The sequence below is a fragment of the Phaethon lepturus genome, unplaced genomic scaffold (assembly GCF_000687285.1).
Source record: "Phaethon lepturus isolate BGI_N335 unplaced genomic scaffold, ASM68728v1 scaffold14318, whole genome shotgun sequence".
Taxonomy (NCBI): domain Eukaryota; kingdom Metazoa; phylum Chordata; class Aves; order Phaethontiformes; family Phaethontidae; genus Phaethon; species Phaethon lepturus.
Genome location: NW_010558508.1, coordinates 16,813 through 28,901, shown reverse-complemented (window position 1 = coordinate 28,901; position 12,089 = coordinate 16,813).

Here is a 12,089-nt window from a genome sequence, read left to right as displayed (position 1 = left end):
GGTTCAATAAGGCCAAGTGCAGGGTCCTGGCCAACAGCCAGCCTGGCCTGTATCAGGAATAGTGTGGCCAGCAGGAGTATGGAAGTGATTGTGCCCCTGTACTCGGCACTGGTGAGGCCGCACCTCGAACACTGTGTTCAGTTTTGGGCCCCTCACTACAAGAAGGATGTTGAGGTGCTGGAGCGTGTCCAGAGAAGGGCAACGAAGCTGGTGAGGGGTCTGGAGCACAGGTCTTATGAGGAGCGGCTGAGGGAACTGGGGTTGTTTAGTCTGGAGAAGAAGAGGCTGAGGGGAGACCTTATCGCTCTCTACAACTACCTGAAAGGGGGTTGTGGCGACGAGGGTGTTGGCCTCTTCTCCCAAGTAACTAGCGATAGGACGAGAGGAAATGGCCTCAAGTTGCACCAGGGGAGGTTTAGATTGGATATTAGGAAAAATTTCTTCACTGAGAGGGTGGTCAGGCATTGGAACAGGCTGCCCAGGGAGGTGGTGGAGTCGCCATCTCTGGAAGTGTTCAAGAAACGTGTGGATGTGGCGCTTCAGGACATGGTTTAGGGGGCATGGTGGCGCTGGACTAATGGTTGGACTTGATGATCTTGAAGGTCCTTTCCAACCTAGTGATTCTGTGATTCTGTGAGGAAAATGATCTGGAAGTAATTCTCTTCAGTAGCTTCCTTTCCTATATGGCCTATCTCAACCTTCTGCAATGTCTGTGCTTTTGGTTTTGTTTAGGGTTTTTGTTACTGTGCCCCCCAGCAGTTTTATTGTTACTTGGTTCTAGACGTTATTCTATGTGGTGTATATTTTGGCTGTAATTTGTGTAATCAGGGCTAGGATTGTTCACTTCATTGCCATCTTGGTTTTGTTAGATGGAGCTAGCCACTAGTTACTTGAGCCATTATCACAATGAAAAAGATGGTGATACTTTGAACACAAATATGGGTAGGCTCCTGTTTGAAAATCAGAGAAAGCTAATTGCTTACAGGTATAATTAAATGGGGGTATGTTTAAAGTTTTATTTAAAGAACAGCTTAGAGTTGGAGAGAGACCATTTATGAGCGATGGTTTCCATTTAATATGTTTTGTAATTCAAGGTCCAGGTTACCAGGCTTTCAGATTTGAAGATGTCTGTCAATGAATACAACGTTCGATCTGAGATTTTGTCTACGGGTCTGGGAACTGACAATCCAGAACATATAACGCGACTTCAGAAGTTGTGTGGACACACGAAAGTATTAGGTCATGCAAAGAGCTTGGAGCTTTTGTAAGTGTTTACAAATTTTTTCAGCATATACTTCACTAGCAAAAAAAATTCTGGTATTTAATTTTAACTGGATATTTTTATGATTGGTACTACTGACTGTGATTTTTTTCATGTAAACACAGAGACAATAGTGTTTGTGATATGTCTGCTTTCCTCTATTCTTCAGATGCATAACCATCATGGAAAGAAAAATATCAATTCTAGAAAATGTTAAACTAGTGTTTGATGCAGATAGACAAGTTTATCATAAAAACATAAAGCCTGAATTCAAATTCTGTTACCATTTATTATGATGAGTGGCTTTTTTGAATGCTTACCAGTCAGTACATAGTACCAGTCAGTACAGTAGAGCATATTGTTGGTGTTTTGTATAACTGCAGGGTTCAAGCTGTAAAATTTAAACAGTTTACTTTGAAAGTATTAGGGCCATACACTTAATGAATGAGGCTACATGGTGGTTTTTGCAATAACAGTGCTGTTCTCTTTCTCCTTGCCTTTTAAACTTTTAGAACTGAGTAAATACTGTACATGGTAGAAGTGCGCATCTCCTTGTGGTCAGTGCCAGATCCTGTGACCCTTGATTTAAAATGCTTATGAGCAAGACATCCGTAGCTTTGTTGTTCTGGCCTCTGTGTGGCACCTTGTTCAGGAGTTTCTTTAGCTACTTATTCTTCAGTTTAGAGAGTCATCATTGAAAATATAGTTTAAATGCTTTTGTCTGACAAACCAAGTTGGCTTTTTTCAATATTTATAAGGAAGAGAGAAATTTAAAATATTTTCTTTCAGAGAGTAAATATTGCTTCATAAACAAACAAGGTTCCTGGAATACTAGCATGGGCATTGTATGTGTTGTCTCTGGCCTGAGCAAGTTAATAAGGCTGTTGTTTCTGTGACTTGGCCAGTCAAGAAGATGAAGAAGCCTAACCCCCTCCATGGTCCATTTCCATCCTAGATTGAGGTTCCTGCATTTCTGTTTAGAACTGTACCAGAGTTCAATCATAACCAAAGGATTTGGATTTTCCCGTATTTTGTTCAACCTTAAAAATCAGTATTTGAGAACAGTGTTTGCACTGATGCTTGGAAGTCCTTTTTTCAGATTTTATTTCTTACAGAGGACTCCTCAGGCTCTGAGGTTTTTGCTGCCTCAAACACAACCTTTTTGAATTTATCTTCTCTTTCATGCTGTTACTGAACAGGAAGGTTGGTAACCTCCTAATGCTCACAGAACACATAATGCCAGAGACCAGACAACTTTATCATGGCGCTGTGTGCAACAGTTTCATCTCGGATATCTGTAATGCAACTGCTTGGGTTACTTCCTGCAGATTCCACAAACCTGATGCTACTGTTAAAACATGCAGAACTGACTGCAGTCTTTTTTAGTAAGGTACAAGTTAAATAAAGGGGACTCAAACAACTCTTGGAAAGCGAAGTTGACTGAGTAACCTCATTTGTGTGTTTTGCAGGAATATCTTCTCCCTATTGTGTAATATGCATACTTACATATAGGTTATGCAGATTTTGGATGCTTCATTGCAGATTTACTTTTTAAAAGAAAATTTTATAAGTTCTATAAAATAAATTTATACTTCTTAGTACATGGCAGATCACTTTGCCTCCCCTTAATCTGTGCTAGTTCAATAAGCATTCTTTATTACTCTGTTTTTTGTCTAGGATTTGTATGTGTGATGTGGTAGCCTCTTATTGTTCTTCATGGCTATAAGTATGGCTCATTACTTAACAGGATATAATGGTTATATCATCCTATTTTTCTCTGGTTGTGATAATTACATCAAAGAATGCTTCTGCCCAGTAAAATATTTCATAAAGTAACACAAAGATAAAGGATACTTTCCATGCTATTTTGAAAACAGTCATTTTTCTCTGAACTACTTGGCGAATTGCCTATATTGCAGAACTCCTGCCTGACATCAGCAGCCCAAACCACCTCCTACTAGTGCATCAAGCAGCACTCAGTATAGCGGGTATGTTTTCTGTTCTTTTGTCTTAGCCAGTCACTTAAATTTTACGTCCTCACTACAGAGTGCTGGTGGTCTTGTGTTTCTTCATCAATTTCCCTCTTTAGTTCAAAAGCCAACAAGATTCTTCAGTTAATTAAATGCCTGCAGTTTGTCAGGTGCAGTGCAATGATCTTATCTCTCTGACCAGAATGAAAGTTGTGTTCCACTCCTCCCACAGATACTAAGTCTTCTAAACCAGTGGACCTTAGCATATGTAAGGTGGACAGCCTTTCAGGCAAGCTTGGCATAGCCAGAATTTTGCATGTTGTGTAAGCAGCACTTGTCAGCAAGATCAAGTTCAGTCTTAATTGCCTTAACAAACATTTTTGTCCTGGAAAGACAATGGCTCACATAATCTCCAAGATGACATGGTCCCTGGATATAAGCAGTATACTTGCTTTGGGAATAATCCCTCAGTTATGAATAAAGCCACTCTGTCTCTGGGCCTTCTTTACAAACCTTTTTGATGATAATGGAGGAGGTTTTGACCCACTTCTAATGCATAGGCAGCTCTCTAATTTACTACCTTCTTGACTGTTCAATAGATGCACAATCAAAGCACTAGATCCTTCAGTCTTTTTACATGGTCTTTGGATATTATCCCATGAAGACTTGGCAGGTACTCCAGGCACTCCTCATTAATGGTGTTTGAGAAACACAGGCCGTCCTTCACTGCAAGTGTTTCCACAGTTGGAGAGGTACTAGGCCTAGGTTGAAAAGTTGGTTTTCTTGCAGAAATACCTTCTCCTTGTTGCAGAATATGCAGTTACATGTTGCTTGTGTTGATTTTGGGTGCTTCATTGCAGGCTTCGTGTACAAAGCTTTTGTCTAACTTCATGCTCTATTTGCCCAGTTTGAAGCCCCCTACCTTTCAAGTCCTCCTTCAGTTTGTGAGGCATCTCGGTACTTGGTGGCTGTTTTTAGGGTTTCTGTGTGGTGTGTGAATAATTAAACACTTCTATAGAACTTTGGTTGCTTTAAGGTAAGACTAGGTTCTCTCAGACTTCGGCTTTCCAAAGCTGTTCAGTAAATCATAGGAGACTTGACTTTTTTTTTTTTAAAAAGTGTTTGATTCCTTCAAGTATATAACTCAGAAATAGTTTCTGAAAATACTGTAAGTTGAATTTGCTGTGCTGTATTTTACCTAGCCTCAAAGATTTGTTTAGTTGGAATTATTCGGAGAAGCTGCTAAACATTTTTTAAGGGTGGAAGTGGTTAAAGGCATTCCTCATTTAAGATAAATGTAATTTTAATCTTACTAATTTATCTCCAGAGTAATTAAGGTAAGCTGTGTCAGTTCTGAATACAGGTGGCTGCACAGGTATCTAATACTGAGTCTTCAGTATGGATTAATTTGAAAAAGTTAGTATTTATTTATGCAGATTGAAACATTAGGTGATGTCTTACTAGACTGGTTTCAGTCCTCTTACGCCACTATGGAAGAAAGTATTTTTTCATTTGGACAGATGACTCAATGTCTCAAAAATTATGCAGCGCTGTGGTGTTGCAGTAATGTTTTGATGGAGACTTCCGAGGCTGTGCAGAACAGAGGGTTGTGGTGCCTGTCTCTGAGCTGTCAAGTAGATGGACTCTGTTGCACTGTTTACTAACTCGTAAGCTAGCGAAGTCCCTAGCTGTACAGCTGGAAAGCTAGAGGTCTCTGAGTGTTCTGAAATTTTTACTACTTTGAAATTAGAATGAAATATGACTCAAAAGCCCTCAAACCTACTGGAATTCTTTGTGAAAGGCAATAATTTTCCTATGTAGGTGTGTCACACACAGTAAGGCCAATAGATTTTTATGATTCAAAGAAAATGCTGGTACCATCAGAATTTTAAATGTTCTCCTAACTTGGATTGCTGTATAAATGCTTGTTACTGAATTACTGAAGTTCAGCAACCCTGTGGTGAAATTTACGGTTTGCTAGAAGTGCATTTTATTGTATTTCTGTATAGTAGAATGAAAAAGTTAACTTCAAAAGCATTTCCAACTATGATTAGGTATGCTTTAAATACTAAACATATTTAAGTCCTTTATTTTAAAAATGCCCTTTTCTGTGTTCAGAAGCATAAAGGAGGATACAGCTGGTCCAGAGAACGCATCCAATCCACAGAATATGTCAATACAAGAAAATTCTACTGAAAACTGTAATTCTTCTGAAATTACTTCTGGGAATTATCCATGTGGTGAACCTTTTCATAATTTCCAAAAAAAATTTGAAATTTTAATTAAAACATTATGTGCTTAAATGTCAACCTGAAAGTCATTTTACCAAATGTAGATTTCACTGAGTATACAGAATAGCACCATATAGCTAATGCTTACAATAAGCCACAAATACCTTATAGTTAGCAGCCAGGAGATGCTGTGAGAGTAAGCCATATTAACTAACTGTATTACTATTTGGGAAATAGTCTGTCCTTGAGAGACTCAGAATTGTTTAGCTCTGAATGGAATGTATGAGCAGGAAATCTCTCCTGTAGAGAGGATGAGTATTTTGCTGTCAAAGGCCATAGGTTTTAAGGAAGCTGAAATCTGTTGAAATGTGACGATCTCCAGATCATCCTCTGAATGATGCTGCTGTTCTTTTTCTGTGAGGGTTTTTTGTTTTTTCCTGAGATTCAGGGTGGTAGAAAATGGTGTGCTGCTTTTTTATACCTAATGCTGAAGGATTGAGTCAGTAGAGGCTTAAAAGCACATGGTTTGTCAGTTGTAGACGGGGGACAGAGGATGATCTGGCAGCAGTTGGCACCTGAGTTTGGAGCAATGAAAGCTGAGTGATGTAAAAAGTTGCAGCAGACAAAAATCAAATAAGATACTGGAGTGCTTATAGAAGGCTTTTTTCCCTGGTGAAGTAGAGTGACTGTAATGCCATGTTTCAGGCTGTGATGGTAACATCAATATTAGCTGTTTCATTGCTGAAACTCTTAGTCAATTTCTGAAATGCCATGTTTCATGTTTCAAATAAATAATGCCTGGAAACTGGAAAAACCTTTACTTGGCCTGGAAAACTCTGCATTTTTGGTGTTGTTTTTCTAATTTTCTTATGCCCACTATAATGATCTTTTTAGTTAAAATTTTCAGTTGAATTATTAAATTTACAAGATCTTTCCAAATAGGAAGAACCCAAATACAGTCTTGCAGTAGTAATTTGATTGCTAGCAAGTTATTCTTATGATGGTACTGGGGTATTTTGGAAGTATCTGGTTTCTATAGTATAGATGAGTATAAAATATCTTTCTGGATTTCTTATTTTTCAGATGGTGTAGTTCAAACTAAGGAAGCAGAAGACTCTACCCTGCATCAGAGTAAATGGTATAAAAACTCAGAGTGATTTGTTCCCATGCTTACTTTTTAATGTGAACTGCCAAACAGGACAGTCATCCTTACTGAGATTATCTGTTTTGTGAGTAAATAGGTATCATACAGGTAGAAGTATTCTGTTACATCAGTGTTGATCTTGAGAGATTTCTGTTGCTGTTAAATATATATGTATATACACACATCATCTTGTGAACCCTTTAAGTAATTCAAATTGATCTTTTGCTTACTCCTGGAAGCTAACATTATCTGTTGAAACTGCATAATCTGATTAGACACCGTAATACTCTCTTTCAGCTCAGTCCGTGGGTATAAGTTGCACTTGTCTGGATTATTTAGCCAAAGACTGTCCTATTTGAGATCTAAATTGTAACTCATACCCTTCTGTCTCCTGCGTATTGGTACTTAATGAGATTAATCAGTTTTGTGTCTCTCCCCTTAATGCAATTCTGTTCTTAAAAAAAAAAAAAATCTTATTATAAATAATTGGAGAAGCATGCAGTAGAAATGAATGCTCGGTTTTTGATTACAAGTATGCTGAGGGACATCTTAGGTGTGGTTTGTGGGCAAAGGCAGCAGATAGTAGATCCTGAGAAGTTTTTTAATTTCTTACACACTTTGTGACTAGGCAGTGCGTCCCTTTGGCAGCTTATTCTTTTTTAATTCTACCTATTAATGCCAGTTATGGGTGACTAACTTCTTCTTGTGCAAGTACCAGAAGTATTTCGTATTTTAGCATGTTGGAAAAGTTCTTGGTAGGGTGATTAAATCCACATATATCTCCTTCTGCAGCTTGGCTTGCACAGTTTAAGATAGTCTCCATTATGTCATACATGTTGAGGTATGGCTTAGGAGTTAAATTAATGAGGGTTGGGATATGACTGAGGATATGGTAATGGAAGTAACCTGAATGAATGGATATTGCAGTCTGCTAATAGGATTTGTCTTTCACTGGTTAAAATCTTTCAGCATTTGGGGGAAGTCTGAGGCATAACAGCTGTAGAATAAGCAGTTGAAAATCTTGATGAGAAATGTGTATTTGTGTCTATGGTCAGTTGAAAAGTTTACTTTGTCTTTCGGAGGTTGGTCTTACTACTTTCCTTTGTCATTTCAAGATTAAATAATGATAGCATCCTTAAATGAGGCAGTAAGTTTGATTCCTTTGGATATCAAAGTAAACGGAGTGTGTCTCCCCACTTGAACTAGTACTAGTTCAGATGTACTCCTCCAAAGACTGAGATTGCAGTGCTTTTGTAGCAAGCTTAGCTGTCATCCTGCCATGGTGCTTTCCTGACACTGTTGTTCAGTGTCAAATTATTATGGTTGAGTACACCTACAGATGCTGAAACTCAGCTGGTTTGTTGTAACCTAATGGGAAAATTCTGGCTGTATGTGACACAGCTTGTCTACAACTCAGTTGTTTTCTATTTTGGAAAAAATCCAATTAAACTTTCATTATTTTAGCTTTTATCCAGAAATAAAGTGGTTTCAAAATGAAGAGACTGTTACAGTGAAGGTAAAAATACCAAGTGTAGCAGACTGTAAATGGGAGTTCTCTAAAGAGAAGGTGGTTTTCAGGTAGGTTTCAGAAATTTAAGTATAATAAAATGTTTGACTGTCTGCTTGCATTTAATTTTATTACATTTTTTATAATGTAGTGCTAAAGGAGACAAACTTTATTTGGCTGACATGGAGCTGCATCAATATATACTCGCAGAAAAGTCTACATGTGTGATTAAGGATAAAGAGGCTATTATTGTTCTCAGGAAAGAGAAAAAAGGAGCATGGTCCAAATTACTGAAGAACAAGGTGAAATGGAAATTAATCTGAGAAATATTGAATGTTCTGAACATATTCACTGTGCATTAGTGCAGGTATTTCAAACAATGTTTTTGTCAACAGAATCCTCACGTGTCTTTTGATTTTGAACACTGGGAAGATTTTGAAGATAAAAGCCCTTTTCCAGTTGGTAAGGAATGAACGAGTCGGTGCTGATAATGCATAAAGTGATTAGCATTCTCATTTTTCTATAGGCTTTATCTGAAATAATCATTCATTTCAGATATGTGACACGTAGCTGACTTGCCTAAATTCCCTGAAAACAGATGAGAGGACCTCTAATAGCAAACTATAGGTAGCAGGGTATTTGTCTTAGCACAGACAAAAAGCAGTTTGAAGTAGTTTAGTGGTTTGGTCTAGTTTATAGTCTGAAGTGCGGGGCGCAGGGGGTTGGTTTTGTTTGAACGCTACTACAAATTTGTTCTGAAACTCTTATTTTTTTCTTGCTTTATAAATACTGCACTTTGTTAATTACTTCTAGGTACTAAAAAACTGTATTGCACTGCTGCAGTAACCGAAGAATTGGTTGACTCCTCAGAAGACAGTGGAACAGAAAGTGATGAGTAATTTGGAGACAGATCTTTTCCCTCTGATAAGAATTATGCTTCAAAATAGTGTCTCTTGCACAAGTACCTCCACTAAAATTGGTAAAGCTAAACATATAAGTTGCAGAACTGTCCTTAGTTTTCGGAGGAAAATAGTGAACAAACTCCGTACCTTTCGGGCTCTGAGAAGCTGAAGAAATACTCCATAGAAGAACATTATCTGTGTTTTCAGGTGCCTTCAGTTTAAGATTGTTGGCCTCAATGATGATGTGCACATCTGTATGTGTGCTGTCCAAACAGGAAAATATAAAGATTAAACTTGGGTTGTGAAGCAGTTGAATTTATTAGTAATTATAGAGCTTCTAGTTTACTTTATCTGGGTGAATTTGCTGAGTTAGCAATAGTTAGTAATTCTTGGAAGTTTCATAAGTCTTATGGATCTGTCTATTGTTTCTCCCATATCCCTTATATTCATACAGTATCTTTTTTTTTTTGCCATTATCACATTTGCCAGTTCTGCATCAAGAAATGATGCCTCAACTCCAATGGCAATTTTTGTTACTTGATTGGAAATATGTTGACTTGGTATGAAATATTGTACAGTGCAGTTCACTGTAGTAACTAATTGCTGTACAGTTTTTTTGTGGAACAAGCACTGTGATAGTAGATTCAGTATTTGTTTTCAGTTTGACAATTTCACTTTTCACAAATGCTTTTATTTCATTTCTTCTCATTTATCCAGAATTCTTCTTTGCAAATGAACAATAAAATCTTGTCTGTTTAGCCCTAAGGCTTTGCCTTTTAATATACCATCTTTCAGTAAATAATTTTTCACTGTTAGATTTGTGCATATGCAGAACATCTTGCAGAGAAGTAGTAATGTAAAAGATATTGATAATAAATTAATCTGGTATTGATCTCTTTGCATCTGTAGATTTTTAAAGCACATTAGTTTCCCCAAAATAACTATAAGGTGATTTAGAATAGGGACTTCACAGACTTATTTTAAGAAGCTTAAAATTTTGTGAAGTTGTGTTCTTGACTAGGAAGAATATACTTGCTTGTTGGGGATTATTCGTTCAAGAAACATTGTGATGCCTTTATTTCAAGAATGGGAGGACTGTATTAATATGTTTACACTGACAGTTACAGTTTTTCTAGTATTAGCAGATAATAAAGCTGCTTCTTTCTGAGTATTTAAGAATACTGCTGATGCCAGGAAAACTGCCATGTGACAGAAATGGGTGTAGTTGTTAATGTATGGTTAAAAAAAAAAATCGGTGTTGGGAATCTGACTACAACTGAGCTTATTTCTAACTGTTGCCTGAGCACAGGTACTTGCAAAGCTGTTACTATTGTAAAAGTACTTAAAACAGCTACTGGAGCTGTATTTTGGTCTTGCTTTGCATTGTGATGCAGACAGAAGACTGACAGGTCACCTAATTGAAAAAAAGACTGATGAGGTAGGATGTTTTTTTCCACATATGTTCTTCTTTGACTTGTCTGATATCTAAATATACTGTGATTTTTCTGCTAGTAGATAAATGTAGTGGGTTATTTAATAGACACAAATGATCTGTAATTTTTGTTTGAAAAGTAAGACACTTTCTAAGTGCTAGGAGCAAAAGCTGGTTTTAGCCATACATTCTTAGCAGCAGCCAAGAGCCAGTCTACAAAGAACAGTGTAAAAAATGTAGCCATAAATTCAAAGAATATTGTTTTGGCCTCAAGCAATTTTTGATCAGGGTCTTCATGAGGAAGAGGTTTTCTGTGGACTTCTTACTTGAATTAGTTGCATTTTGGAACTTGTGTCAACTTGTGACATTTGTCCTGCACTAATGAATTCAGTAGTGAAACAACTTTTCTTGTGAAGAAATATTTCTTCTGTGTTTTGAAGCCATCCGTGCTCTGTCTGCTTGAAATCCTGTATCCTCAAGGTGTAACAGGAACAAATAGTTTGCTTTTCCCATTTTCATGTCACTTTCTTCAGTCTTAGACTGCCTGTGAATTTCCGTAATCTTCTTTTCCCTTCAGCACCCAATCAGGTCTCTCTATTTCAGCCTTCAAAATTGTAGTAGATATTCATTCCTTATACAAAAGTATTCTGTTGCTTTGGTCTTTCCCTGAACCTTATAGTTGTTCTGTTGGAAGTGACATTTTTACCAACTGGAGTTGGGGAACAGCAGTTACAGTAGTGTGACTGGGACAAAACACTGTGGCAAGTAGCCACTTTATATGTAATGACATACTTACAATTTTTTATTCTCCATTGCCTTCCTTAGTCCTTCTTGACCTTCTTTTTGCTTTTGTTTTACCCCAATTGCACATGGAACTGATGTTTTCATGGATCTGACTATAACCACAAAATCTCTTTCAAATGAATCAGAACACATCATTTTTATATGTACGTTTGGGATTGCTTTTCCATGTAGGTAAATGCAAAATTAAATATATAGGAACTTGAGTTTTATTTCTTTTTAGCTGCTGGATGATAGAAATAGCTTCTGTAGTTGAATTTGCCAGGCAAGTTAGTATGGACTTATGGTCTTAGCCAGTTTCTTAATATTCTTGTGTTGTATATTTAGGATGAAGGTGCTTAAAAGTTGAGAGGACTTGTGCTTTCAGTATAAACAGTCTTTCTCAAATTAATAACTTCAAAGTATTGACAAATGACTTGATAAAATTCCTTTCTTTATCTATTTGCACTGAGGGAATAAAGTAGTAAAGAATGTTCCCTAGAACCCATAACTTTCTTGGGCAAGGAAAGTAAAAGCTGCTAACATCTATGTGTTAACATAGTACCTAGCTTTTTGTATTTTATTTTCATCAGCTACCAAATGGAGTGTTTCTAGGATGAAGTCGCCTCTGTTTTGCTATTCTATAACTTGGATACTGTTGGAGAAATGATATACCTGAGAAATTAAGCTTTAATTTATTATCATGTTTTAATTAACAAAAAAAAAAAATCAATCCCTTCCTGTCAAATGTGCTTTCCATTTTTACTCTATTCCCACTGCCTCAGTCTTTAATTTTTTGATAGCTGGTGTTTGATCTGAGAAAGAGAGAATGGAGTTAGTCTGGTTTTAAGTTATTTCTGTC